The sequence below is a fragment of the Hemitrygon akajei genome, chromosome 2, assembly GCF_048418815.1.
Source record: "Hemitrygon akajei chromosome 2, sHemAka1.3, whole genome shotgun sequence".
In the NCBI taxonomy this organism is placed as follows: Eukaryota; Metazoa; Chordata; class Chondrichthyes; order Myliobatiformes; family Dasyatidae; genus Hemitrygon; species Hemitrygon akajei.
The window spans coordinates 191,872,057-191,896,954 of NC_133125.1; the positions used below are offsets into that span (position 1 = coordinate 191,872,057).

The following is a 24,898-nucleotide window of genomic DNA, read 5'->3' on the forward strand; positions in this document are numbered from 1 at the left end:
GGGTGACCGGACTTTCCCCGCCGGGGATCGGGGCCTGTCGTCTGCAGCTGCCTCAGGGTGGCCGGCCTTTCCCCGCCGGGGATCGGGGCCTGTCGTCTGCAGCTGCCTGAGGGTGGCCGGCCTTTCCCCGTCGGGGATCGGGGCCTGTGGTCCGCAGCTGCCTGAGGGTGACCGGACTTTCCCCGCCGGGGATCGGGGCCTGTCGTCTGCAGCTGCCTGAGGGTGGCCGGCCTTTCCCCGCTGGGGTTCGGGGCCTGTTGTCTGCAGCTGCCTCCAAAACCCGCCTCCTGCTGCTGGGAGACCGGAGTTGCTGATGGATCTCTGGTGCTCTCACCTCTCTCCTGTGCAATCCGACAGACTGAAGGGCGAGGGAGGACGGGGACCGATGACCCTTTCTGCTGTCCTCAACCCTCCTCCTCTCCCTGGTCACCCCGCTTGGGTCTTGAGCCTCCTCTGGATCTTTTCATTGCAAACAGCCGACGGGACATCAACCATCTCTACTTCACCACTCCTCTCTCCAATTCCAACCTCACTATCTCTGAACGCTCTGCTCTTCACTCCCTCAGCACGAATCCTAACCTCACCCTCAAACCCGCGGATCAGTGGGGTGCTGTAGTAGTCTGGCGTACCGACCTCTACTGTTGAGAGGCCCAGCGACAATTCTCAGACACCTCCTACTTACTTACCCCTCGAACAGGACCCCACTAACGAGCACCAGGCCACTGTCTCCCACACCATCACCGACTTTATAAACTTGGGGATCTCCCATCCATTGCTTCCAACCTCATAGTTACTGCACCTCCCCTTTCTACCTCTTACCCAAGATCCACAAACCTGCCTCTCCAGGTAGACCCATTGTTTCAGCTTGTTCCTGCCCCACTGAACTCATATCGACACACCTCGACTCTGTTTTATCCCTCCTGGTCCAGTCCCTTCCTCCCTACAACAGTGACACTTCACACACTCTGGATCTTTGCAATGATTTCAGGTTCCCTGGCCCCAATCATCTGATTTTCACTCTGGTTGTCCTGTGTCTATACACCTGCACACCCCACCAGGAAGGCCTCAAAGCTCTCCATTTCTTACTGGACACCAAAACCACCCAGTTCTCCACCAGCACGCTCCTATATCTGGCAGAAATTGTCCTCACTCTCAGTAATGTCTCCTTTGACTCCTCCCACTTCCTTCAAACAAAAGGGGTAGTGGCCATGGGCACTCGCATGGGTCCCAGCTGTGTCTGCCTTTTTATTAGCGACATGGAACAGTTTATGTTACAAGCCAACACTGGTGACTGTCCCCCACTTTTCCTACGCTACACTGATGACTGCATTGGTGTTGCTTCCCGTACCGATTCCCAGCTCTTCGACTTCATCAACTTTGCCTCCAACGTCCACCCCGCCCTCAACTTTACCCGGTCCATTTCCAACACCTTCCTTCCCTTTCTCGATCTCACTGTCTCTATCTCTGGAGACACCTTATTTACTGATGCCTGTTATAAATCCATGGACTCTCACAACTACCTGGACTGTACCTCTTCCCACCCTGTTACTTGTAGAAACACCATCCCTTCTCTTAGTTCCTTTGTCTCCACCGCATTTACTCTCAGGATGAGGCTTTTCATTACAGAATTAGGGAGATGTCCTCTTTCAAAAAAAGTGGCAACCCTTCCTCCACTATCAAAGCTGCCCTCATCTGCATCTCTTCCATTTTGTGCATGTCTGCCCTCACCCCATTCTCCTGCCACCCCACTGGAGATAAGGTTCCTCTTGTCATCACCTACCACCCCACCAGCTCCTGCGTCCAGCACATAATTCTCCATAACTTCCACCATCTCCAACAGGATCCCACTGGCAAGCACATCTTCCCTCCCCCTCACTTTCTGCTTTCCACAGGGTTCTCTCCCTACGTGACTCCCTTGTCTATTCGTCCCTCCCCACTGATCTCCCTCCTGCAAACAGAATATGTGGTACACCTCCTCCCTCACTACCATATTGGGCCCCAAACAGGTGAGGCGACACTTCACCTGTGACTCCTGGTGTGGCCTCTTGAACATCGGTGAGACCCGGCGTAGATTGGGAGACCGTTTCGTTGAGTACCTATGCTCCATTTGCCAGAAAAAGCAGGATCTCCCAGTGACCACCCATTTTAATTGCACTTCCCATTCCCATTCCAACATGTCAATCTATGGCCTTTTCTACTGTCGCGATGAGGCCACACTCAGGTTGGAGGAGCAACACTTTATTCTACTTGGGTATCCTCCAACCTGATGGCATGAACATCGATTTCACACCCCCTTCTTCACCATTCCCAATTCCCATTCCCTCTTTTCCTTTATCTCCTTGCCTCCCATCACCTCCCTCTGATGCTCCTCCCCCTTTCCTTTTTCCCACGGCCTTCTGTCCTCTCCTATTGGATTTCCCCTTCTCCAGCCCTGTACCTCTTTCACCAATCAACTTCCCAGCTTTTACTTCACCCCTCCTCCTTCCCGGGTTTACCTCTCACCCTGTGTTTCTCCCTCCCTCCCCCCACCGTTTAACCCTGAATCCTCTTCTGTTTCTCTCTGGTCTTGATTCTGCTGAATTCCTCCAGCATTTTGTGTGTGCTGCAAAGGTAAACTTATGTTTTGAGAAATTAAACTTTATTTATAATAAAATAACTGCAAGAGATTTAAACAGTTCCAATGATCTTTGACATTTTTAATGTCATATGGTCAATACATTCGGTAGTGTTAACACTGTTTAAACTATTGCCATTCAGATCATCTCAGGGATGTTACAACATTTCAGTGTTTGTGGGGCTTCCCCACCTGACCCAGGCCCTCCATGTGAGGTAGCAGAAGGAGCCTCAACAGTGGTCCTCTGCCCAGAGACTTTGCACTGTCTGCCCCGAGATCCTCTGTGTCCCTCAGCACGTCCTCCTGCAGCCTGGACTGTGCCTGTCGACGGCATTCCCTTCCAGACATCTGGCTGTGCTGGGAGACCAACAGGTTTCGGGCAGAACAAAGAGCGTCTCTCACAGAGCTGATGATCTTCCAGCAGCAGTTCCCGTGCTGAATGACTCAATGGAGAACGTGGTGGAGGGATTGTCTACTGAGTCAGTGTGGGTGGAAGTGAGAAACAGGAAGGGAACAAGCCCTCTGTTTGGAGCGAGAGGATTGGGAAGATTTTCAAAACTAACAGAAGGCAATGGAAAAAAAGGGTGATAAAGATGAAATATGAAGATGAGCTGGTCAATAATATAAAGGAGGATATCAAAAGTTTTATCAGATAAATAAGAGGAAAGGAGGGGTGAGAGTGAATATCGGACCACTAGAAAGTTACATTGGAAATGGTGGACAAAGTCATGAAGTACATTGTGTCTGTCTTCATTGTGGAAGACATCAGCAGTGTGGCAGAATTTTGAGAGTGTCAGGGCAGAGAAGTGAGTGTTGTCACTATCACTATGGAGAAGGACCATGGAAAACAGAAAGATCTGAAAGTAGACAAGTCACCCGGAGCAGATGAGTGAGACCCAGAGGTTCTTAAAGAAGCAGCTTAAGTGATTGTGGAGACATTAGTGCTGATCTTTCAGTTTTCACTGGTGGTTTTGGGGGACTGGAAAATTATAATGTTACTCCACTCTTTAAGAAGGGAGGGAGACAAAAGACAGGAAATTATAGGTGATTTCTTCTGACTTCACTGGTTGGCGAGAGCCTGTTATTAAGGATGAGGTTTCAGAGTAATTGACAGCATGTGATGAGCTGAAATCAGCATGGTTTCCTAAAGGAGAAATCTTGCCTGACCAATCTGTTGCATTCTTTGAGGAAATAACAGGAAGGATGGACAAAGGAGAGTCAATAGATGTTGTTTACTTGGATGTTCGGACGGCATTTGACAAGGAGCTGCACATGAGGCTGCGAAACAAGATGGGAGTCCATAGAATTACAGGAAAGATACTAGCATGGATAGAAGATTGACTCTCAGGAGATAAAGAGGTCCTTTACTGGTCGGGTGCTGGTGGCTAGTGGTGTCCGCAGGGGCTGGTGTTGGGACCACTTCTTTTCATTTGATCAGTCAGTGATACGGGTGGCAGAATTGCTGGTTTTGTGGATAATACAAAGATAGTTGGAGGGGTAGGGAGTGTTGAGGAAGCAGGGAGTCTGTAGTGGGCCTTAGATTGCAGAATGGCAAAGAAGTGGCAGCTGGAATGTAGTGTAGGGAAGTACATGGTCCTGCATGTTGGGAGAGGGAATAAAGGTATTGAAGGAATTAGGTGCTTGCAACTAGGTACAGAGGAGATGTCAGGGGTAAGTTTTTTTACTCAGAGAGTGGTGAGTGTGTGGAATGGGCTGCCGGCGTTGATGGTGGAGGCAGATATGATAGGATCTTTTAAGAGACTCCTGGATGGGTACATGGAGCTCAGAAAAATAGAGGCCGATGGGTAACCCTAGGTAATTTCTAAAGTAAGTACATGTTCGGCACAGTATTGTGGGCTGAAGGGTGTGTATTGGGCTGCAGGTTTTCTATGTTTGTATTAAATGTGCAGCAAATTCAGAAATCGGAGGTGGAGGGAGACTTGGGAATCCTGGTGCAGTTTTATTCAAAGCTTAACATGCAGGCTGAGTCAGTGGTCAGGAAGGCAAATGCAATGTCAGCATTAATTTTGAGGGGACAAGAATGTAAAAGAAAAGATGTAATGCTGAGCCTCGATCGTATCAGAAAGGATGTGGTGACATTGGAGAGGGTCCAAAGGTAGTTCAGAAAAATGATCCTGGTAAAGAACGGGTTAGTTAGAAGATGGTTCTGTGCCTGTATTTGCTGGAGTTTAGAAAAATAAGGAGTTATCTCATTGTGACCAATCAAATATTGGATGCCTACAGAGAGTGGAGTTGGAGAGGATGTCTCCAACAGTGGGAGAGTCTAGGGCCAAGGCGCACAGACCCATAATACAAATACATCCCTTTTGTACAGTGGTGATGGGGAATTTCTTTAGCCAGAAGACTGTGAAACTGGAATTCATTGTCACAGAGAGATGTGGGGGCCAAGTCATTGAGCGTATTTAAAGTTGAGGTTGATGGGTTCTTGATTAGGCAGGGCGTCAAGTTATCGGGGGAAGGCAGGAGAACAGGATTGAGAGAGTAAATAAGTCAGCCATGGTGGATTGACACCGTAGACTTGATGGACCAAATGGTGTTATTCTGCTCCAAAGTTCTATGTTCTTCTGGTCAAACTCAGTTTGATACTGTCTGTCAGAAATTTTCCCATCACAGATGTTGGGCTCAGTGGCCTGGAGTTCCCTGGATTGTCCTTCTGGCCCTCCTCATGTTCAGCCACCCTCCAGTAGTCCGGCCCTTCACCTGTGGCTAAGTACGAAGTAAATTTCTCTGCCAATTTTGACCTAGTTTTGATGTCTTCACATGCCCTTGATCAGGCTCCGGGGATTTATCCACCTTAATCGGCTTTAAGATCATCAGTATCTACTCTTCTGTAATGTGAGATTTTCTAAGATGTTAATGTTCATTTTCCTTCATTCAGTGGGTTCCATGATGTTTTCCCTGGGGAACAGAGATGGGAAATATTGATTTCAGACTACTCCCCTCCCAAGCTGCTCCACCTGTTGATAACCACATCAGTGCTTAAGGAAATCTATTCTCTCACTAATTACTCTTTAAATCTCAATGTGCCTGTCATTTGAATGTCATTCAAATTATCTGACAGAGCTATTGCGTGTTCTCCTCCCATCCTCTTCGGTAAGAACAGCAGCATACTCATCCAGCTTCGAAGATGGATCACTGAATACAATCCAGTCCACTGATTTAAAGTAGTCCTGTAGGCACTTCTGTGTTTCCCTTATCCATACCTTCTTGGTCCTCACTGTTGGTGCTGCAGTCTTCAGCCTCTGCCTATACTCAGGGAGTAGAAGTACAACCAGATGATCAGACTTCCCGAAGAGAGGGCATGGAATAGCATGGTTGACATTCTTGATGGTGGTGTAACAATGGTTCAGTGTGTTGTTTCCTCTGGTATTGCAAGTGATCCGTTGATGGTAGTTGCTTAGTGATTTTTTTCAGACTGACCTGGTTAAGATCTCCCAAAACAATGGTGAAGGCGTTAGGGTGCGCTGTTTCGTGCATGTTGATCCCATTGCTCAGATCATCTAAAGCCTGCTTGACATTGGCCTGAGGTGGAATGTAACTGCTACCAAAATGACCCCAAAGAACTCCCATGGTAGGTAAAAAGAATGGCACTTTACTGCTAGATATTCCAGGTCTGGTGAGTAGAATTGAGACAACACTGATATATTTGTGCACAAGAGAAGTTGATCATGAAGCATACTCCTCCACCTCTGTTTCTGAGAGACTCTATAGATCTATCCTGACGGTGTATAGTAAACCCGTCAGTCTGAATCGCTGCATCCGGTATGGAAGGGGTTAACCAGGATTCCATGAAACAAAGGACACACACTCTGATTCAGCACCCTAGCTCTGAGATCACTGATTTTATTTACCAGTTTAAAACCCCGTTTCTTTAAATGCACTTGTAACCCCGCTCTGCACCCGCACTTCCTCTGAGGTGCCCTCCGTGGGTGCTTCCAACCACAACCGGTGTTGTTTCCGACTCCTTATTCCTCACATTGATGTTGTCTCACTTTGTGATGTATGCACGGATTTGTTGTCGCACGGCAACAGAGGCTGGTATCTCATTGGCTGCTGGGTGTCGTGTCGTTAGCAAACAAAGTCCAAGGATCTGGTATAACTCCGTGACCAGTGCACTGAGTCATGTGACATACAGTGCAGAAACAAGCCCTTTGGCCCAGCTCATCCATGCCAATCTATAATGTCCCATTTACCTGTGTTTGACCTATATCCATGTTCCTGTCCAAATGTCTGTTAACTTGAACACTCAATACTCAACACAATAGTACAAGACAGTGCAGGTGCTTTGGCCAATGACATTCTGCTGACTTTTTAATCTGCTCTAAGATCAACCTAAACCTTCTCTTTCACATACCTCTCCATTTTTCTTTTGTCAATATGCCTCTGAGTATCTTAAATGCCCCGAATAAATTTCCCTCTATCACCACCCTTGCAGAGTATTCCATGCACCCACCAGCCACTCTCGGTGTAAAAAAAACCTACTTCTGGCATTCCCCCTATACATAAAGGGCATATAAGGTAGCAAAAGTGAATGGGAAGTTGGATGATTGGGAAGCTTTCAAAATCCAACAAAAGACGGCTAAAAAAGCTATAAAAAAGGGAAAAGAAGAAATATGAAGGCAGACTAGCCAATATTATAAAGCAGGATACCAAAAGTTTTTTTTTCAGTTATATGAAGAGTAAAACGGAGGTGAGAGTGATATTGGACCACTGGAAAATGACACTGGTGAGGTAGTAATGCGGGACAAAGAAATGACAGATAAACAATGAGTACTTTGCATCTGTCTTCACCGTGGAAGATTAGCAGTGTGCCAGAGGTCCATGAGTATCAGATGCAGGAGTGAGGGCCATTGCTATTACAAAGGAAAATGTGTTAGGCAAACTCAAAGGTCTTAAGGTGGATAAGTCACCTGGGCCAGATGGACGACATCCCAGAGTCCTGAGAGAGGTTGCTGAAGAGACAATGGATGCATTGGTCATAACCTTTGAAGAATCACTTGATCTGGCATGGACCCAGAAGACTGGAAGATTGCAAATGTCACTCCATTCTTTAAGAAGGGAGGAAGGCAAATAAAGGAAATCATAGGCCAGTTAGTCTAACCTCAAAGACTGGAAAAGTGTTGGAGTCTATTTTAAAAGATAGGTAAGGTTTCAATGTACTTGGAGACTAACGGTAAAATAGCTCAAAGTCACCATGTAAAGGGAAATCGTGCCTGACAGATCTGTTACAGTTCCTCGAGGAAGTAACAAGCAAGGTGGACAAAGGAGAGATGTGGATATCATTTACTTGGATTTTCAGAAGGCATTTGATAAGGTGCCACACATGAGGCTGCTGAACAAGATAAAATCCTATGGTGTTACAGGGAAGATACTGGGTTGGAGAGCGTAATGACTGACAGGCGGGAGGCAGCGAATGGGAATAAAAGGATCTTTTCTGGTTGGCTGCTGGTGACTAGTGGTGTTCCTCAGGGGTCAGTATTGGGACCGCTGCTTTTCTCATTGTTTGTCAGTGACTTAGATAAATGGGGAGAAGTTTCAAACATCAGAGGTGCAGAGAGACTTAGGAGCCTTCGTGCAAGACTCCCAGAAGGCTAATTTACAGCTTGAGTCTGTGGTTATAAAAGCAAATGCAATTGCCTTTTCCATAAAGACACCTTTACAGAATATGTAAAACTGTTGGATCAGTGGGAGAAGGGGTTAAGACAAGAAGGGAAGGAATTATATTGACTCGACTTAAAATTCGGCATACTAAGCTTAATTATTCCTTGTATCTTTTTGTAAAACTTCACTCTGGGGTGTGTAGGTCTTGTCATCATTATGAAACAGTTGAACATGTTATTTTACAATGTGAAGCTTATAAAGTTGAAAGAGAGCAAATGGTGGTTGCACGACTAACTTTGGGGGTTGGCTGTTTTCAATTTAAAACTTTACTAAGTAAATTTAATGCAAGATATTGTCTTTCATTAATTAGAATCTGTAGGGCTCTTTGGGGTAATTTAGTTTTCATTTGATAAAGAACTAGTAGGGGTTTTATTTCCTAACTCTCAAAACCACACTTCAGTCCAGTTGGTGGTGGGAATGCTTCTTGAGTTGGACTGCCAACCGCCATTAAAAGTCAGAAGAAGAAGAGGAAACGGAACACAGACGCGAGTTTGGAACCGGGAGTGAGTGGGTCTGAGGAGAGACTGGACATCGGGAACTGTACCTCGGGCAAAGGCAGCAACACCAGCCCAAGCCGCGAAAGCTTTCAGTGGCTGGGTGAAGTGACTTCCGCAGAGTTTCCCTGAGTTGTTTCAGCTACACAGAGGGTACCCGGTCTCTGCCTACCGTAGATCGGGGCCTGTTGTCTGCAGCTGCCTCCTGCTGTTGGGAGACGGGAGCTGTACTGTAGAGGCTGCTTGTGGATCTCTGAAGCTCTCACCATTCCCCTGTGCAATGTGACAGTGAAGGCCAAAGGTGAACAAGGCACAAAGGTAAACGTGTTTAATTAAAAACAGACTAGGCCTGTGCACTGTGTTCTTTATTCTTATATTCAAATGCCATTCACTTGATTTAATACAGAAGTCAACCAGTGAACAGATAAAACACACCCTTAGCCATGAATTTAACGAACAGGAATTGTAACAGTTTGAGCGTCATACCTTGGGCCATGTACAGAACAAAAAGAAAATCTCACTGGATCTACTGCACAATCCTTGTTGAGGTGATGTGTGTCCCAGTTTATCATGGCATGGCTGGGTGACAGATGGAGTGAGTGGAAAACAGATAGAAGGAGGGGCAGAAAGAAAACCACACTGACATCAGAGTGTGAGTTTGACCTTCACTCCCTGGTGTGAATCTATTTCTGAACCCTTTCCAGTTTAATGACATTCTTTCTCAGACAGGTAACCAGAATTGCTACAGTACTCTCAGTGTGTTATCACCAGTGTCTTGTCTGGTTTTAACATGACATGCCAACTCTCGAACTTAGTACCCTGACTGATGAAGGTAAGGGTGCCTTCACCACTTTGTCTACCTGTATGTTCAGTCTCAGGGAACTGTCAATTTGTTCCCTTGTGTATCTCTGTTCTACAACAGTTCCTGGGCTCTGCTATTCACTATGTATATTCTTCCTCAGTATAACTTCCCAAAAAGCATCACTTCATACTTATGTGATTTGAATACTCCCTGCCCTTCCTTTGCCCACTTTCCCAGTTGACTGAGGTCCTGTTGTAACTTCAGTCGATCTTCTTCACTGTCCACCACAGCACCAGGTTTGGTGTCACCTGTAAGTTACTAACCACACTACCCACATTCTCATCCAGATTGTAAATATATCTGTGTGTATCAGACCACAAAAGAAATAAAATTGTGATTTATTATTTGATAATTAGATTAATTTAATTTCAGTGAAATAAATACTTAAATCCAGTTACAATAAATGCCAACATATTTTACTTCCTAGCTGTTGCTGTGAATTATACATTTCAAATTCCAATATTATGATCTGAATCACTGTCATACAACCGTTGTGAATTCCATGAATGTCTTACCAGAGCCACATAAAGTCATTTCTGGATTTAATGATGCTGATACCCAGTGTTTATAATGGATGGTGTTAAAACATCACATTGTATAGACCTGTCTGTCCTTAGTTGTCGAGTAATTGAGTCAGGCAGTAGGGTAAAGGGTCCCTCAGGCCATTGGCCCGTACTGACCACATCATACGATCTGTTGGTCCCAGATGCCTGTGTTTGGCCCATAACCCTCCAAGCCCTTTCCCTCCATGTACCTATCCAAGTGCCTCTCACTATAAATAGACAATAGACAGTAGGTGCAGGAGTAGGCCATTCAGCCCTTCTAGCCAGCTCCGCCATTCACTGTGATCACGGCTGATCATACACAATCAGTACCCCATTCCTGCCCTCTCCCCATATCCCTTGACCCCGCTATCTATAAGAGCTCTATCTAACACTCTCTTGAATGCATCCAGAGACTTGGCTTCCACTGCCTTCTGGGGCAGAGAATTCCACATATCCACCACTCTCTGGGTGAAAAAGTTTTTCCGCATCTCTGTTCTAAATGGCCTGCCCCTTATTCTTAAACTGTAGCCTCTAGTTCTGGACTCATCCATTAGCGGGAACATGCTTCCTGCCTCCAGCGTGTCCAATCCCTTAATAATCTTATATGTTTCAATCAGATCCCTTCTCATTCTTCTAAATTCCAGTGTATACAAGCCCAGTCGCTCCAATCTTTCAACATATGACAGTCCCGCCATTCCGGGAATTAACCTTGCAAACCTACGCTGCACTCCCTCAATAGCAAGAATGTCCTTCCTCAAATTTGGAGACCAAAACTGCACACAATACTCCAGGTGGGGTCTCACCAGGGCCCTGTACAGCTGCAGAAGGACCTCTTTACTCCTATACCCAATTCCTCTTGTTATAAAGGCCAGCATGCCATTAGCTTTCTTCACTGCCTGCTGTACCTGCATGTTTGCTTTCATTGACTGATGTACAAGAACACCTAGATCTCGTTGTACTTCCCCTTTACCTAACTTGACTCCATTTAGATAGTCATCTGCCTTCCTGTTCTTTCCACCAAAGTGGATAACCTCACACTTATCCACATTAAGCTCATCTGCCGTACATTTGCCCACTCACCCAACCTGTCCAAGTCACCCTGCATTCTCATAACGTCCTTCTGACATTTCACACTGCCACCCAGCTTTGTATCATTGGCAAATTTGCTAATGTTACTTTTAATCCCTTCATCTAAATCATTAATGTATATTGTAAACAACTGTGGTCCCAGCACCGAACCTTGCGGTACCCCACTGATCACAGCCTGCCATTCCGAAAGGGACCCGTTAATCGCTACTCTTTGTTTCCTGTCAGCCAGCCAATTTTCAATCCATGTCAGTACTCTGCCCCCAATTCCATGTGCCCTAATTTTGCCCACTAATCTCCTACGTGGGACTTTATCAAAGGCTTTCTGAAAGTCCAAGTACACTACATCCACTGGCTCTCCCTTGTCTATTTTCATAGTTACATCCTCAAAAAACTCCAGAAGATTAGTCAAGCATGATTTTTCCTTCGTAAATTCATGCTGACTCGGACTGATCCTTCTACTGCTATCCAAATGTGTTGTAATTTCCTCTTTTATTATTGACTCCAGCATCTTTCCCACCACTGACGTCAGGCTAACCGGTCTATAATTCCCTGCTTTCTCTCTCCCTCCTTTCTTGAAAAGTGGGACAACGTTAGCCACCCTCCAATCAGCAGTAACTGTTCCTGAATCTATAGAACATTGGAAAATGATTACCAATGCATCCACAATTTCTAGAGCCACCTCTTTAAGTACCCTGGGATGCAGACCATCAGGTCCCGGGGACTTATCAGCTTTCAGACTCAACAGTCTATCCAACACTGTTTTTTGCCTAATATAAATTTCCTTCAGTTCATCGATTACCCTAGTTCCTTTGACCACTATTACATCTGGGAGATTGTTTGTGTCTTCCCTAGTGAAGACAGATCCAAAGTACCTGTTCAACTCATCTGCCATTTCCTTGTTCCCAATAATAAATTCACCCGTTTCTGTCTTCAATGACCCAATTTTGGTCTTAACTATTTTTTTTTGGCTATTCACATACCGTAAGAAGCTTTTACTATCCTCCTTTATATTCTTGGCTAGTTTACCTTCGTACCTCATTTTTTCTTGGGTATTGCCTTTTTTGTTATTTTCTGTTGCTCTTTAAAAGTTTCCCAGTCCTCCGGTTTCCTGCTCATCTTTGCTTTGTTATACTTCTTCTCTTTTATTTTTATACTGCCCTTTAGTTACCTCATCAGCCACGGCCGCCCCTTACTCCCTTTAGGATCTTTCTTCCTCTTTGGAATGAACCGATCCTGCACCTTCTGCATTATTTCCAGAAATAGCTGCCATTGTTGTTCCACTGTCTTCCCTGCTAGGGTATTGTTCCATTGAACTTTGGCCAGCTCCTCCCTCATAGCTCCATTGTTCCCTTTGTTCAACTGTAATACTGACATATCTGATTTTCCCTTCTCCTTCTCAAATTGTAGGTTAAAACATATCATATTATGGTCACTACCTCCTATTGGCTCCTTTACCTCGAGGTCCCTGATCAAATCCGGTTCATTGCACAACACTAAATCTAGAATTGCCTTCTCCCTGGTAGGCTCCAGTACAAGCTGTTCTAAGAATCCATCTCGGAGGCACTCCACAAACTCCCTTTCTTGGGGTCCAGTACCATTCTGATTCTCCCAGTCTACCTGCATGTTGAAATCCCCCATTACAACTGTATCATTACCTTTGCGACATGCCAATTTTAACTCTTCATTCAACTTACACCCTACATCCAGACTGCTGTTCGGGGGCCTGTAGATAACTCCCATTAGGGTGTTTCTACCCTTAGAATTTCTCAGTTCTATCCATACTGACTTTACATCCCCTGATTCTGTGTCCCCCCTCGCAAGGGACTGAATATCATTCCTCACCGACAGAGCCACCCCACCCCCTCTGCCAGTCAGTCTGTCCTTTCGATAAGATGTATATCCTTGAATATTCATTTCCCAGGCCCTGTCCGCTTGAAGCCATGTCTCAGTTATTCCCACAACATCGTACTTGCCAATTTCCAACTGAGCCTCAAGCTCATCTACTTTATTCCTTATACTTCGTGCATTCATATATAATACTTTTAATTTGTTATTCCCCTCACCTTTCATATCACTTCCTATTTCACTTGGCCATACTGTATGATCTCTTCTTGAGCTTTCTGCTCCATTGATTCTGTTGTGCTTTTTAACTTTTCCTATTTGCACTTTCCCTTTAACTCCATCTTTATATTTCCAGTTCATCCCCTCCCCCCTACTACTTAGTTTAAACACATCCATGTTGCAGTGGCAAACCTGTCTGCCAGAATGCTGGTCCCCCGCCTATTAAGGTGCAACCCGTCCCTTTTGTACAATTTATCCTTACCCCAAAACAAACCCCAGTGGTCCAAGAATGTAAATCCTTGCTTCCTGCACCAGTTCCTCAGCCACACATTCAGATCCATTATCTCCCTGTTCCTGTCCTCTCCAGCACGAGGAACTGGAAGCAAACTGGAGATAACCACCCTGGAAGTCCTGCTTTTCAGCCTTCTTCCCAGTTCTCTGAAGTCCTGCTGCAGAATGTCCTTCCTCTTCTTCCCGATGTCATTTGTGCCGACATGCACTACCACTTCCGGCTGTTCACCTTCACCCTTGAGGATTCCCTGCAATCGGTCCGTGATGTCCTGGATCCTAGCACCAGGGAGGCAACACACCATCCTTAAATCTCGCCTGTTGCTGCAGAAACCCCTTTCCGTACCTCTTACTATGGAGTCCCCTACTACCACGGCTCTTCCTGATGTCTGACTCCTCGGCTCTGCTTCTGCACCAATTTTCAGCTCACAGACCTGTCCGCCTCTCAGACTGGCAGAATCTTCTGTCCTGACAGCTTCCAAGAGGGTGAACCTGTTTACGAGAGGTACATCCCCTGGGGTCTCCCGTACTTCAAGCATCCTTTCCTTCCTCATCGTCGCCCCCTTTCTCTCTTCCGGTATCCTCGGTGTAACGACCTCACTGTAGGTCCTGTCCAGAAAACCCTCGTTTTCGCGGATAAACCTGAGGTCATCCAGTTCTTTCTTCAGTGCTGCAACATGCTCCTTCAGAAGCTGAATCTGGACACACTTTCCACAGCTGTAGCAGCTGGGGGCACCATCAGTGTCCCTGACCTCCCACATCATGCACGTAGCACACTGAATCAGTTTAACGGTCATGTCTTCACCCTCTCCAATTGTGCCAGGCGTAGTCTCCTCCCTCAGCCTCCTCGCCGAAGACTCTTGAGCCGAAGACTAGCACTTTTCACACCAGGCACTTCCCTCAACCAGGCCACTTCCCGACAGTGTTGCTGTTGTACCCAGCACGACCACTTCCTCTGGCAGCTCCAGGGATTCACTACGCTCTCTGTGAAGACGTTATCCCTCAGGTCTCTTTTAAATCTCTCCCGTCATGTATTGTATCTGTGTGCACCAGTTCTGAACTCTCCAATCCTCTGGAAAAGACCATGACCGTCCACCTTATCCTGACCCCTCCTGATTTTATTAACTTTTATGAGGTCACCTCTCATTTTCCAACACTCCCAGGAATAAATATCCAGTGTGGCCAACCTTTCCAATATCCAGTGTGGTCTGATGGTTTTCTCATAAATCTGCTTTGTACCCTCTTCAGCTGGACCATGCCCCTCCAGTCACAGGATCACCAAAACTGGATACAATACTCCAAGTGTGGCCTCTCCCGTGACTTGTATTACTGCAACATTCCATCCCTACTCCTGAATTGATGAAGGCCAGCATGCTAAGCACTTCTTTAACCACCCTGTCTACGTTCACCCTTTCAGGGAACTGTGCACCCAGGTCCCTCTGTTCCACAACACTCGTCAGTGCCCGGCCATTCACTTTACAAGTCCTATCCTGGTTTGTAAACACAAATTACTCTGCAGATGCAGTCTTCCCACTCTTTACCCTCCTCTGACCCCAGCCCCAACCCTTGCCGTGTCTTCACCATCCCCTCTGACCTTCCCCTCTCTGAGGCAGAGCATTCTGTGCTCAGCAAGGGCCTCACTTTTGTCCCCCTCCGTCCACACCTCAGTGAGTTCCGTGCCCACCATGACGCTGAACTCTTCTTCCATCGCCTATGTCTCCAAGCCTACTACTTTAACAAGGATTCCCCTCCCCTTATTGATGACCCTTCCTCCTGTCTTCAACTGTCCTCCTCCTCCAGGACACCCCATCCGGGCTTTCTATCTGCACTCGATCTTTTCATCTCCAGCAGTCGCCGAGACATCAACCGTCTCAACTTCACCACTCCTCTCTCCTGTTCCAACCTCACTCCCTCTGAACGCTCTGCCCTCCACTCTCTCCGCACTAATCCCAACCTCACCATCAAACCCGCAGACAAAGGTGGTGCCTTAGTAGTCTGGCGGACGGACCTCTACCTCACTGAGGCCAAACGGCAGCTCTCCGACACCTCCTCGTACTTACCCCTAGAATGGGACTCCACCAAAAAACATCAAACCAATGTCTCCCGTACCATCACTGCCCTTATCAACTCCGGAGACCTTCCATCCTCAGCCAAATAACTCATAATTCCAACACACCGCACTGCTCGGTTTTACCTCCTCCCCAGGATCCACAAGCCTGACTGTCCTGGTAGGCCTATAGTTTCGGCCTGCTCCTGCCCACCAAACTTGTATCTACCTACCTGGACTCCATTTTGTCACCCATAGTTCAGTCCATCCCCACCTACATCCGGGATACATCCCATGTCCTCCACCTCTTCAATAACTTCCAGCTCCCCAGTCCTGACAGCTTTATTTTCACCATGGATGTCCAATCCTTATACACTTCAATTCCCCATCAAGAAGGCATCAAAGCCCTCCGCTACTTTCTGGACAATAGACCTCACCAGTTCCCAACACCACCACCCTCCTCTGGTTGGTGGAACTGGTACTCACACTTAATAACTTCTTTTTTGGCTCTTCCCACTTTCTTCAGACCAGGGGTGTAGCTATGGGCACTCGCATGGGCCCCAGCTGTGCCTGCATCTTCGTGGGTTATGTGGAACAGTCTATGCTCCAAACCTATACTGGTACTGCTCCCCAACTTTTCCTCCGCTACATTGACGACTGCATTGGTGCTGCATCCTGCACCCATGCTGAGCTCGTCAATTTCATCGACTTTGCCTCTAACTTTCACCCAGCCCTCAAATTCACTTGGTCCATCTCAGACACTTCTCTCCCCTTTCTCGATCTCTCGGTCTCCATCTCTGGAGACAGACTGTCCACTGACATCTTCTATAAACTTACTGACTCCCATAACTACCTCGACTCCACCTCTTCCCACCCTGCCCAATGCAAAAATGCTATTCCCTATTCCCAGTTCCTCCGTCTCCACCGCATCTGCTCCCAGGATGAGGCTTTCCGTTCCAGGACATCTCAAATGTCCTCTTTCATTAAGGATCATGGTTTTCCCTCTGCCGTCATCAACGGTGCCCTCATCCGCATCTCCTCCATTTCCCACACTTCGGCCCTCACCCCATCCTCCTGTCACCACAACAGGGACAGAGTTATCCTGGTCCTCACCTACCACCCCACCAGCCTCCGGATCCAGCATATTATCCTCCGCAACTTCCGCCACCTTCAACAGGACCCCACCACTAAGCACATCTTTCCCTCTCTACCCCTCTCTGCGTTCTGCAGGGATCATTCCCTCCGCGGCTGCCTGGTCCACACGTCCCTCCCCACGGATCTCCCACCGGGTACTTATCCCTGCAAGCGTAAGTGCTACACCTGTCCCTACACCTCCTCTCTTACCACCATTCAGGGCCCCAAACAGTCCTTCCAGGTGAGGCAACACTTCACTTGAGAGTCTGATGGGGTAATCTATCGCATCCGGTGCGGCCTCCTCTACATCGGCGAGACCCGACACAGATTGGGGGACCACTTCGTCGAGCACCTCCGCTCAGTCCGCCACAACAGACAGGATCTCCCGGTTGCCAACCACTTCAACTCTCCTTCACGTTCCCATTTGGATATGTCCATACATGGCCTCTTCTACCGCCATGATGAGGCCAAACTCAGGTTGGAGGAGTAACACCTCATATACCGTCTGGGCAGTCTCCAGCCCCTTGGCATGAACATTGATTTCTCCAACTTCCGGTAACTCCCTCCCTCTCCCTTTCCCCATCCCACTTTCACTCTGCCCCCTCCTCCAACTGCCTATCACCTCTCTCATGGTTCCGCTTCCTTCTACTAACCATAGTTCTTTCCCCTTACATTTCTTCTTCACCTTTCCTGCCTATCCCCTCCCTGCTTCCCTCCCCCACCCCTTGATCTTTCCCCTTACTGGTTTTTCACCTGGCACCTACCAGCCCTCTCCTTCCCACTCTCTCCCCTCCTTCTTTATAGGACCCGTCCCCCCTCCCTCTTCAGTCCTGATGAATGGTCTCAGCCCGAAACGTTGACTGCTCATTTCCACGGCTGCTGCCCAACCTGCTGAGTTCCTCCAGCATGTTCTACCCTGCTTTGAATGTCCAAAGTATTATCTCACATTTATCAAGATTGAAATCCATTTGCCATTCCTCAGCCCATTCCCCTACCTCAGTGATCAAGATCCCTTTGTAATTCATTGTAACTTCCTTCTCTGTCAACAAGACCCCCTAATTTTGTTACCTCAGCAAACTTGTTAATCATACTGTGTACATTCACATCCAAATCATTACATAATTAATGAATTATAGATATTCCAGCAATAACCCCTCGAGCATCCCACTTCAGTCAGATAATCGACCATCTACTATCAGTGTCTGTTTCTGATCATCGAGCCAATTCTGAATCCACCTCGCTGGCTCCCCCCGAATCGGAATCAGGTTCAATATCACCGGTTTCTGTTGTGAAATTTGTTGTGTTTGAGGCAGCAGTACAATGCAACACAAAATAATAGTTAAAGGACTGTGAATTATTCCAGCATTCAAGAGTGTCAGGGAAGTGAAGTATGTGCAGTGAAAGTTACGACTGAGAAGGTGCTCAGGAAGCTTAATGGTCTGAGAGTGGATAAATCTCCTGGACCTGATGGAATGCAGCCTTGGATTCTGAAGGAAGTAGCTGGAGAGACTGCGGAGACATTAACGAAGATCTTTCAAGAATTGATAGATTCTAGCATTGCACCAGATGACTGGAAAATTGCAAATGTTACTCCGCTATTTAAGAAGGGTGGGAGGCAGCAGAAAGGAAACTATATCCATGTTAGCCTGACATCTGTGGCTGGGAATTTGTTTGAATCGATTGTTAGGGATGAGATTACAGAGCACTTGGAGGCACATGACAAGATAGGTCAAAGCCAGGATGGTTTCCTAAAAGGAAAATCCTGCCTGACAAATCTGCTGCAATTCTCTGAGGAAATTACAAGCAGGGTAGACAAAGGAGATGCAGTAGACATGGTGTATTTGGATTTTCAGAAGGCCTTTGACAAGGTGCTGCACGAGGCTGCTTAGCAAGGTAAGAGCCCATGGAATTACAGGGAAGTTACTAGTGTGGGTGGAGCATTGGCTGGTCAGCAGAAAACAAAAGAGTGGGAATAAAATGATCCTATTCTGGCTGCCTGTCGGATACTAGTGGAGTTCCACAGTGGTCAGTATTGAGACTGTTGCTTTTTATGATGAATGTCAATGATTTAGGCTACGGTATTGATAGATTTGTGACTAAATTTTCTGATGATACAAAGATAGGTGGAGGAGCAGGTAGTGTTGAGGAAACAGAGAGCCTGCAGAGAGACTTAGATAGTTTAGGGGGATGGGCAAAGAAGTGGTAAATAAAATATAATGTTGGAAAGTGTATGGTCATGCCTTGTGCAGGATACCCTAAAGGTTATCCTCCGGGTCGAGTTGGTTGTGAAGAAGGCTAATGAAATGTTGGCATTCATTTCTAGAGGTATAGAATATAAGAGCAGGGATGTGATGTTGAGGTTCTCTAAGGCACTCGTGAGACCACACTTGTAGTATTGTGAGCAGTTTTGGGCTCCTTATTTTAGAAAGGATATACTGACATTGGAGAGGGTTCAGAGAAGATTCACTAGAATGATTCCAGGAATGAAAGGGTTACTGTATGAGGAATGTCTGGCAGCACTTGGGCTGTATTCCCTGGAGTTCAGGAGAATGAGAGGGGATCTCATAGGAACATTCCGAATGTTAAAAGACCTTCTTTTAACAGGTCAGTGCAGGTCAGTGGAACTAGTCAGAAAAATGGTTCAGCACAGCCATGAAGGGCCAAAAGGCCTGTTTCTGTACTGTAATGTTCTATGGTTCTATGGTTCTACTAATCACACTCCTACACTCTCATCAAATTCATTAACATGAATAACAAACAGAATGGAGGCAGCAACAATGCCCGTGGTTCAGCAATCGTCACGGACATCCAGTGTGAAAAACAGCCCTTCACTACTACCCTCTGCCTCCAACCACAAACCAATTTAGTATCAGCTCACCCAGGACCTCATGCCACAGGGGCTGTTGGTGTGGGGTAAAGTTCAGTATTTGATGTTCAAATTATCTCAGCAAAGCCCAGCAACTTCTTCCATGTTTTCCCCACAAGGTCTGAGGATGGACTTGATCAGCCCCAGGAGTTCATCCAGCTTTATGTGTTTAAGTCTTCCAGCATCACCTCTTGTTCGTCATGTTTCAGGACAATACTATTTATTCTCTTCCCGAAGTTCACCAGCTTCCATTCCAGTAAACACAGACGAGGGGAACCAGACCTCACTCATCCCTCTTTGCTCCACACACAGACACTGAAGGGGACCTTTTCTTTCACTATTTCTCTTCAGATCAATGGACAGACTGAACTGAGGGAGGATAGAAAGGGCCGGGGAGTAAATAGAGATGTGGAAAGGCAGGTGTTCCCATGTAAACAGACATCTTGTGAGTGAGGATCCTGAAGAGAGTTTGGAGGGGTTTGGGATCAGCATGTTCCTGTTGGATTGAAGGTCTGCACTGATGGGATGAGGGAACCCTGGCTGACGAGGGTTATTCAGACTCTGATCAGGAACATGATGGAGTTATTTGTCAGGTGAAAATAACTGGGATGAAGTGATTCCTTTGTGAAATAGAAGGAATGTAGGAGTACATTGAAGAGGGGAATCGGGAGGGCAAAAAGAAGACACAAGATTATTTAGCAGATTCTGTGAATCTGAGGAAGAAAAAGAGTGATCAGTGATATGTCCCTTGACGGATCAGTTTGAAGCTGGGGATTTCAGTGAGGAGAACAGTAATGTCCTGAAACATAACATCCTGTTTCAACTTTGACCCTCTCACTTTAAAGCTTTATCCTCTACTAGTGTCCTCAGAGAGATTACACTGCTGGGCCTGTCTCAAAGTTAGAAGAATAAGAGGTGATGTGACCAAGACAGACACAGTCTCTCAGGGTATTGACAGAGCAGAGGCAGGAATGATGTTTCACCTGGCTCAGCCAGAACACAGTGAAACTATAGAATTCTCTCCAAAAGGTTTCTGGATTTCTGGGGCTCCATGATGATGGGGATGGCGCAGGAAAGTGGCACTGAGGTCAAAGATCAGATGTTCTGAGTGAAGGATAGGACAGACACAAAGGGCCGAAGAGCCACATCTGCTGCTATTTCTTAATACACATATCTACATTTATGCCATTTAATATTATAGACAATAGACAATAGACAATAGGTGCAGAAGTAGACCATTCGGCCCTTCGAGCCTGCACCGCCATTTTGAGATCATGGCTGATCAATTCCTATCAATACCCGGTTCCTGCCTTGTCCCCATATCCCTTGATTCCCCTATCCATAAGATACCTATCTAGCTCCTTCTTGAAAGCATCCAGAGAATTGGCCTCCACTGCCTTCCGAGGCCTTCGGTCTGTTGGGTCTCACAGGGGTAACCAATGCACTCTGTGTAGAGCATCCTCTGTATCCCATGTTCACTGTATGCAGTACAAAGTTCAAAGTAAATTTCTCATCAAACTACATATATGTCACCATATACAAACCTGAGATTCATTTTCTTGTGGGCATTCTCAATAAATCCAACAATCACAATAGAATCAATGAAAGATTGCACAAACAAGGCAGACCACCAGTGTGCAAAAGACAACAAACTGTAAGTACAAGGAGAAAGAAAAACAAGAAATAGCGATAAACAAACAAATAAATAAATAAATAAATAAATAAACAAGCAATAAATAGCAAGAACATGAGATGAGGTGTACTTGAAAGTGAGTCCAGAGGTTGTGGGAACAGTTCAGTGATGGGGCGAGTGAATTTGAAGTTATCTGAACTGGATCATGTGGGTCCTGATGGCAGCAGTGGGAAGAGAGCATGGGCCGGGTGGTGGGGGTTAGGGTGAATCTGAACTGGATCATGTGGGTCCTGATGGCAGCAGTGGGAAGAGAGCATGGGCCGGGTGGTGGGGGTTAGGGTGAATCTGAACTGGATCATGTGGGTCCTGATGGCAGCAGTGGGAAGAGAGCATGGGCCGGGTGGTGGGGGTTAGGGTGAATCTGAACTGGATCATGTGGGTCCTGATGGCAGCAGTGGGAAGAGAGCATGGGCCGGGTGGTGGGGGTTAGGGTGAATCTGAACTGGATCATGTGGGTCCTGATGGCAGCAGTGGGAAGAGAGCATGGGCCGGGTGGTGGGGGTTAGGGTGAATCTGAACTGGATCATGTGGGTCCTGATGACAGCAGTGGGAAGAGAGCATGGGCCGGGTGGTGGGGGTTAGGGTTAGGGTGAATCTGAACTGGATCATGTGAGTCCTGATGGCAGCAGTGGGAAGAGAGCATGGGCCGGGTGGTGGGGGTTAGGGTTAGGGTGAATCTGAACTGGATCATGTGGGTCCTGATGGCAGCAGTGGGAAGAGAGCATGGGCCGGGTGGTGGGGGTGTGCAGCTTTCCTGCAACAATGATCTGTGTAGATGTGCTCAGTGCTGGGGTATTGGTGATTCCAGACCAGACTGTGATGCAGCCAGTCAATATGCTCTCCACCACTCACCTATATAAGTTTGTCAAGGTTTTAGATGTTGTGATAAATCTTGGCAAACCCTGCAGGAAGCAAAAATGTTTCTGTTTTCTTCATAATTGTACGGAATTGTGTTGGGCCCTGGTCTGTTCCTCTGAAATGATAACACCGAGGAATTTAAAGTGGCTGACCCTCTTCACTTCGAATTCTCCAATATGGACTGGTTCATTGACCTTTAGTTCCGTCTTCCCGAAGTCAATAATCAGCTCCTCAGTCTTGCTGACATTAGGAGGTTGTTGTTCTGGTGCCTCTCAGCCAGATTTTCAATCTCCTGCGATATGCTGATTCATCACCACCTTTGACTGGCCTGAGATAGTGGTGTCACCAGCAAACTTAACCCTGGCATTGGAGCTGTGCTCAGCCACACGGTCAGGAGTGTAAATCGAGTTGAGCAGGGTCCAAGAACACAGCCTTGTGGTGCATCTGTGCTGATGGAGGTTGTGGAGGAGATATTCTTTTCAATATTTTCATTAATTAATTACTTGCACGGACGAATACAAAATACATTATGATAGTATGGAAACAGAAACAAGGTTAAAATGTCCCAAATCTATGTACAGTAAATTATTGAAAAGGTGTATTTTATTCTAATCTAAAGCAAAATCAAAACCCCATAATAAAAAAAAGAGAGAAGAAAAACAGCTGTTTGGTTAACAGAAAATAAAAAAAATCTTGGACATATAGTCGTAAATTCAAACATATAACAGACATTCCTCAGAAGAAAAAGGTTGATCTAACCATTTTCTATTAACCTCAGGAAGTGAGGGAATGTTTAAACGATTTAGAAACCTATTCATAGCAAAATTGGCTTTAGGGGAATCGGAGCTATACAGTTTAGAGTAAAATTCTCTACAAGTATCGTTTATTTCTAATTGATCAGAAGTTATATCACCATTCACTTTGGAGATTTCCTTAATCTGACGCTTAAGTATTAAAGTTTTAAGTTGATTAGCCAAAAGTTTGGCCGTTTTATCACCATGAACATAAAATTGACTTTTATCTTTTAAAAGTTGAGTTTCAACAGGGTAAGTTAAAACCAGATCATATTTAGTGTTAACTTCAACATGTCTTTTATATAAGACGGGATCCAGATGAGAAGCTTAATTTGACAGCACGTTGCAGGCACCTACTATTCCCTGTATTTAAAAAAAAACTTACCTCATCAATCTCCTTTTAACCTTCTCCTCTCACCTTATATTCACTCCCTGTAGTATTTGACATTCCCACGCTGAGAACAGAGACTCTGACTGTCTATAATGCCTGTGTCAGCTCTTGCTGACTTTTGCCTCGACAGCTGCTGAGTCACCGTGTTCCCAGACTTCTGTACCTTGTGTAACGCCCTGGGTCACGTTTTTCCTGTTCTGCGGTAGGTATTTCATTCAGCAGCTCTGTGAGATCAGTCTGTTCTGCTCTCAGCCTGTTCGGCTCATTGTTCAAGATAAGGGATGATGAGGAATGTGTGTCATCCAGTCAGGATGGTGGAACTAGGGGAGGTTTTTCTGGTGAGGGACACTGAAGTTGGGCTTGGGGCTTTTGTTCGGCGGTAGATGAAGAGAGAAGATGCTGGAGAGAACAGGTCGTGAGATTCGATCCGGTGCGGGACCGTGATTCGATGAGGATGGGTGAATATGGTGAAACGTTGAGCTCCAACTTGTGAACATTTAACTGTTTAATTAAAATGGCCCTTCTCTTTTTGTTTTTCTTTACTAACCCTTTAGTTAAGATTCATAAATATATTTCCTTTATTCGAATGCAGTGTCCTGTCTGTTACTCAGTGGCACTAATATCTAACAGGGTAGCAAATTACACAGCATCCACACAAACCGGGGTTTGGGGTGGGAGAGTCGACTCAACCTCACAAGTTTGACGGGACCGGACAGTATCTTCCCTAGACTTACACAGCCAAGGAAACCAGAGGGTTTCGGTTGTGATCCCCTCAGTCTGTGATGCTCCCTCCCTGGTAAGGACTGGGGTGGGAGGGGGGAAGTTGTATCAGAGTAATTCCCCACAATTCGTGCTGGACAGTGGGGAGCGGCGAGTGTGCACTTGGCATCTGTTGACGCACTCCGTCCCGTCTGGGTGAAAGCAGAGAGTGAGAGCGAATAACTGGAGCAATTCCGCCACCTGCTGGTCGCACAGGGCATAAAGAAAATGATATTTAAGATTCATTCTGTGATATTTTCTGATTCAGCTCAGGGTATTCACATATACATTCACAGATAAAGCAGAAGCTGCACACGTGTTCAAGACCACAAGAAAACACCTCATTAGAACCAGCACAAATGCAATACAGTTAGAAAATTCAAAGAGTCTGCAATAGTTGCAGTACAGAATGAAAATCACGCACTCTGAGATCTCAGGGAAGAAGAGGAGAGGATTCTGAATCCAATGGGAAAAAATCTTCGAGAGATTCAAGAGAATTTAGATTCTATTCAGGAGGGAATCTCAAAGTTACAGGAACAGATAGATCAACAAGAAAATATCACATTCCTCATGGTGAGCGATTTCAGTTTGTTTCTGTAAAAGTGCACCGTCACAAAATGATGCATTTTATCACAAATACTGTAGTTGGAAACTGATTTCCACCATGTGGACATCCTGACTGTTCAGAATTGTCATTGTCCCAAACCGGCCTCCCACAACA

At 46.2% G+C, this 24,898-nt stretch overlaps 1 long non-coding RNA gene across 1 annotated transcript in view; it reads left to right on the plus strand.

Annotated features, from left to right (window-relative positions):
• Nucleotides 1–2,567: 2,567 nt before the first annotated feature.
• Nucleotides 2,568–24,898, plus strand: part of LOC140738137 (uncharacterized) — a 30,642-nt gene continuing 8,311 nt past the window's right edge. Inside the window, exon 1 of the long non-coding RNA XR_012101315.1 lies at nucleotides 2,568–2,610. This is a non-coding gene — a long non-coding RNA (uncharacterized lncRNA). The remainder of the gene's footprint in view (nucleotides 2,611–24,898) is intronic.